The sequence below is a fragment of the Podarcis cretensis genome (genome assembly GCF_951804945.1).
Source record: "Podarcis cretensis genome assembly, chromosome: 8".
Classification (NCBI taxonomy): Eukaryota; Metazoa; Chordata; class Lepidosauria; order Squamata; family Lacertidae; genus Podarcis; species Podarcis cretensis.
This window is the reverse complement of record NC_137177.1, coordinates 48,096,830-48,102,829: the sequence shown is the minus strand read 5'-3', so window position 1 is coordinate 48,102,829 and position 6,000 is coordinate 48,096,830. Positions and strand designations below refer to the sequence as shown.

At 45.0% G+C, this 6,000-nt stretch overlaps 1 long non-coding RNA gene across 1 annotated transcript in view; it reads left to right on the top strand.

Moving 5' to 3' along the window:
- The first annotated feature begins 544 nt into the window (after positions 1-544).
- LOC307222773 overlaps positions 545-6,000 on the top strand; it is a 42,069-nt gene continuing 36,613 nt past the window's right edge. Inside the window, exon 1 of the long non-coding RNA XR_013841871.1 lies at positions 545-932. This is a non-coding gene — a long non-coding RNA (uncharacterized lncRNA). The remainder of the gene's footprint in view (positions 933-6,000) is intronic.

The window sequence follows — 6,000 nt, the reverse complement described above, 5'->3', positions numbered from 1 at the left end:
CAGGAGTTGCCAGAAGGAGGCACGCAGGGTGGCGCTGTGGTCTAAACCACTGAGCCCCTTGAGCTTGCCGATCAGAAGGTTGGCAATTCAAATCACCGCAACGGGGTGAGCTCCCATTGCTCTGTCCCAGCTTGTGACAACCTAGCAGTTCGAAAGCACACTAGTGCAAGTAGATAAATAGATACCGCTGCGGTAGGAAGGTAAACGGCGTTTCCATGCGCTCTGGCTCCATTGCACTAGAAGCGGTTTAGTCATGCTAGCCACATAAGCCGGAAAGCTGTTTGTGGACAAATGCTGGCTCCCTTGACCTGAAAAGCAAGATGAGTACCACAACACCATTCCACTGTCTTGGGGACTCAACTCGGCATTTGTGTAGGGTTTACTCCTTGGCTTTTTCTTATCCCCAAGATGTCTTGCAAGGCAGGATATTTTTTCTTCCCAGGTTGATGATCCCCATCTGCCCATCACTTCCTCCTACAGCACATGCAGAAACTGCCTTCTTGACCATTGGACCACTGCTCAATCCACTGGAGCCTGTCTTCACTGAGGGATTGAGATTCATCTGTGTGTGTGGCATTCATACGGAGCCCCCGTCTGTCTCATGGACTATTGACTCGTACATCACTAATCCACTGCCACCAATAAGGTCCTCCTCGGTAAATCACTTAGTCTCAGTCAGGTTCTTAAGTTAACAATGAAGATTGTAGTTTATTGCAAACACAAATAAACTTTAAATGCATTCAAAACGCTGTTACCCTTTACCCTCTTAGGCTTATTTTATTCTGTCTCTAACTTCTACCTCCCCTCACACAAGAACCAACTGCACTAACTGTCTCTCTCTTTCAATCTGTCTGCCAACTGCTTTCCCAACTGCCTTTTCCTAACCAAGCAACCAACCAACTAACCCTCGGGCTAAGCCCTTTTATAAACAAGTAGGCTCCACATCTGGCTTTTCTATTGGTCTACCTATTAACACTTTCTTTACCCCTGTACAGACATTTTCAAAAGAATGGGCAAATGCCACAATCTGCTACCCCCACCTGATGTAGTCAGAACCATTCCTGGGGTGTGGTCACTGTCGCATGCTGACAGCCTCTAGAAGCCACAGGTGAGAAGTGAATGCAGGGTGGGAACAAAGTTGGATGAACTAGATGAAGACATCTGAAGGCAGCTCTGTTTAGGGAAGCTTTTAATGTTTGATGCATTACTGTATTTTAATATTTTGTTGGAAGCCGCCCAGAGTGGCCGAGGAAGCCCAGCCAGATGGGCAGGGTTTAAATACATTATTATTATTATTATTATTATTATTATTATTATTATTATTACTACTACCCCAGAAGGGGCCTGACAAGTCCCCCACCAGATGTACTACCCCTCCCCTAGCTTATAAAATTCATTGCTCTACTCTTGGAATCCAAAAAGGTGTTTGAAAAAGAAGAAGTGCCCCCCTCCTAAAAAAGATGGAGGTAGGGGAATTCCTTAACAGTTTTCTGGGGGGTCTAAATCATATTCTCAGTTTTGCATACATAACATGTAGAGAATATTTTTATCTGCTTAGAAGTGAAATACTAACAGATGGGGAAAGTGACATGCAAAGAGAGCAAATAATTAGGAAAGATGGATGGTGGTATTTCAAAAACCCCAGCTTCAGCATTGTTGGAGATTTTCTAATGGCTCTTAAAGAAAATTCTAGGTGCTCCCCCACATTCTTAATAACACGTTTGTGACAATACGTCTTGTTTTGATGTTTCTGCCCACCAGCCATGATATATCTAAACAATTTACAATTATTATCTCATGCATTTCCCCAACATTTATGACTCACTCTCTTCTAATACTTCAGGTCTAAAATAGATCTTGACTTTGCTTTCTGATGTTATTTGGCTTGAATCAGCTAGTGCTAAAAAGTATATTTCAGGCAATGGACCTGTGGCTCATTTCAGAAGAGTCATACCCTCCTGTGACATAAATGGCTGTACCTGGAAGACTTTGGCCCCAATTCTTAAATGTGTTAGAAGGCAGGGGAAATCCTGAAATTGGTATGATCATGATCTGACATTGTGAGGAGGTAACTATATCAATTTTTGTTTCTCTCATTTTTTTCAGTCTTCAGTTCCTCACATTTCTACATCAGTTTGCAAGTTCTTTTTTCCCTTCCTTCCTTTACAAAAAACCCTTTCAATTCAATGCATTCAATTTTTCTAACATTTTTGCAAAGCAAGTTCCCTAATACAATGCATTTTTACATGTTATTTTTGCTAATTCATGCATTTGTATTCATACTTCGCCTTTGCATGTGCATCTTTGTGCACATCCCTTGGCAGGCAAACTGCATTTCAAAATTCAGAGAAGTAAAAATGTTGAAAGCTGGCTGTGTGTCGATTCATATATTGCTTTGGAAAGTGGTAATTTAGTGGAGCGGCAATAAAACTGCTAGCACAGTTGCAAAGCTAAGCAGGGTCCACTATGGTTTCAAATTGGATGGGGGACGGCCTTTTGAGATCCTTGCATTGCAGGGGGTTGGACTAGATGACCCTCAGGGTCCCTTCCAACCCTATGATTCTATGAAATGTGAACTGAATTGAAATTGTCCTCCAAATGGGACTTAAACTGGAAACCCATGGGTCTGGGGCAATAAGATTTTAGAGTTGCTCAGCGCACCCAGAGATTGGCTATTGGATAGCTTTGATCAAGAAGGACTGTAAAGTAGGGTTGGGAAATCTGTGGCCCTCCAGCTGTTGTTGGAATATAACTCCCATCATCTTTGACCATTGGCCAGACCTTGCGTGGCAAGTTTCCTCCCCCAGTTGAAATGAAGACACGGACACGTTGCTTTAAGGTTAATGGGCGTGAAAGGCCACAACTTTATTGATTACGGAATTGAAGGTATTGGCCTTAGGCATTGGCTTCTATCGACTACCCGGCATGGTGACCGGGGAGGGTTGAACACACCGCAGGAGTCCTGTTGAAGTACGCCAACTAGGGTCCCACGGGTGTCACCGCTCGGGGGCGTGCCGGAGGCCCTACCTCTCCAGGCTTCGGACAAGGCCACGCCCCCCCTGGGAGTCCTCTACCGGACTACCCCTTCTCATTGGGGGAAGGTGATGGCGCTCCCTTCCCCCTTCCTTTTTCCTATAATTTGCCCCATGCCAATGCCTAACCGCCAACACCGTGAAAGTTGTGACGATTGCTACGAGGTAGGCGAAAAAACCAACTGGCAGGAAGTGCGCCAATTTGGAAAAATTCCTACCAGGCCCCTTGCGGCGACCAACCGAAGTCCATAGCAAGGCCAATTCTAGCTAAACCTAAGGGTGGGTGGGATGGGAAAACCGCTCAGCTGTTGGGGCGAGGGGAAAAGAGGCGGTCCCTGGGCGTGCCTGGCCTTAAGTAGCCCAGGCCGCGCCTCCCCTCGCCCGCCGATTGGCGGGCTGGGTTGCAGGCACGCCCAGGGATTCCCCAACTCTCGCGGGGGGCAAGGGAAGCCCCCGCGAATGTGGGAGGGTCCTGCTCGCAACGTCCTCTCCTCTCCATGCTCGGAAAGGGCTTTGTGAAACTGTCTCTAGATGTGAGGGTTCTTCCACTTGTCTGAGCAATTTTCTGCTTGTGCTTTCTAGGCACAGGTCTGATCTGAGCAGTTTTGCCTTCCCCCAGAAAACCCACTCTTTAGTGCTAAATCCTGCAGGCACCCCATCACGACCTTGTCAAGCATCTTGCCTCAAAGTGGAATAAATTTAACTGGGCAGTACTTCTTAAATTCTGTTGGGTCCAGGGTGCCCCCCAACAGTGGCTGCAATGTCAAGGGGGCAGGCACCGCCTCGTTCACCACACTTTGAACACACAGAGTCATATCTCCAGCTAGCCTTTATCGGGCATGAAGGGCAAGGGTCAACAGAGCATGCTGTTGGGCATATACTTGCAAGCACTTTGTCCATGCCACCAGGCTGCAAAAATGGAATCTGATCCCACAAAGCACAAAGCTCACTCAGAGAACTAGTTCACAATGAAGATGAACAGTTTTTTCTCGAAAGTGCCCAGTAAGCAATTCAGAAAGGTTCTCTGAGTTGTCCCAGACCCTATCTAACCAATATAGGTGCCAACAGCTTATTGATCACTTTGAAGAGCTCTGCTGGGTGGTTACTCAAGGATGCTCCCCTCACTGCTTTCATGACAATTCAGTAGGCACAGTTATGTTCTCTAACATGCATCAAATCATCTTTGTTGGGGGTTTCCCCTCTGAATTTACCTTTAACGCAGTGGGCTAGTTTCCACACACAGAGAGACATACCCCCCCCGTCCCCCTTCCAAGTGAGAAAGAAGCATTATCAGAGTTCAGTGACACATTACAGCTGTGCAAAAAGCCACAAGGAAAGCAGGACAGGTGAGGGGTGTTACTTGGGCAGGTGCATGGTCTTGGGAGAATCCTGAAGGCCATGTAAGAGAAGCCAGGGGTGCTACATTTGGCCTTCCGCCCTGAAGTTCCCCGCTCCTGTATTACACTAAGATGAAACAGCAGCAGATTTGAAATTGCCAAAAGAAGACGACAAAAATATGTGTGGTGGGGAGAGAAGATGGGAGTCGTGTCAGCTGTGCACTGTGCCAGGTGTTGACTTCATTAGCATTGCAAATCCCACAGTCGGATACACAGGAGATATTCTTTTCAGGAGAAGTTTAGATGGAAATGTAATTAGAACCTGTAAAGTAAGTGCTAGGAAGCGCCGTCTTGTAAGGTTGCGTATTAATATGAGGCTGAGTCAAAACTGTTCTTACCATTTCGTGTTCTTTCATATATATATATATGTATCATATATATATATATGTCATCAGTGTTTTTATCTCCCTCCCCTTGCCTTGAAATTATGGTAATTTCTGTTTGACTGTTTTAAACACAGTAGGTCTGAGAACCTGCAGTGAAATTTCACTAGAAAATGCAGCACTTGGTGGGTACTGCATCCTTTTGTGTGTGTCAAGAACAGCAAGTACAGCAAACTTTTTAAAGTCCTGAAATCTTTCTGGAAAATAGTAATGAGATGACATGGCAAAGCATTCTGGGAATTATACATTTGTGGTGAGCACCATTCAGAATGAAGCTTAGTGCCAAGGTCGCACCACGAATCTTTCCCCTAACATATGCATTTTTGTAAACAGTGTTTGGTTTGCGAAATTCTTGATAAAATTTGGAGAAGTGCCAATTTTGTTTTGCATATTATTTTTGAAAAGTGTGCATTTGAAAGATTTGGATTTAAATGAGACCTGTATCAAATTTCTCCTCCAGCCCTAGTCTGGACAAACTGGTTGAAGTGCTCCACTTCAGAATTGTGGCTCTTGAGATTCTTCCTCCATCCCTTGGTTGTGGCTCACATGCAAAACACATAATTCACAAGCAGAAGGTCCCAAGTTCAATCTGTAGCTCAAAGGATTGGGCAGCATTCCTGGGAAAGACCAGTGTGACAAATCCAGGAGATTTTCTTCCAGGATAGACAATATTGGACCGGATGTTTCAGTGATCTCATTCATACTTTTGGGTAAAATTTCACCACCTACTTAATTTTCTAAATGAAATCAGTAGAACTTAAGCATGCTTAACACTGGCTGGGTTCTATCCATCATCTACCCATCTATTTATCTATCCTCTAGGCCAAAAAAAAGCACAGTAAAGAAAGGCTGAGTCATAATAATAAGCTGCATCTCCATTAGAGACTTTTTTGTGATCAAATTAGAGGGAAAGTGTTAAGTGCAAGGGAAGCAGGGAGGTGTTCACTTGGGAATAGCTTGGTTAATATACGGGGCTGCTTTAAACCCACTGCAAGTGTAATTTACGCTTTGACCTTTCTTCCTGCCTTTGCCAGCCAGGTTTCCTAAGCATTCCAGTAAGACCTGACAGATTAATCATCTGCTTCGGACCACAGCCCACTAGAGACATAATATGCTGAGCCTGCTGTGTTTGACAGACCACAGCTCCAGCGCTATGCTTGAGGGCAGCTTGGCAGCCACTTCCTGCTA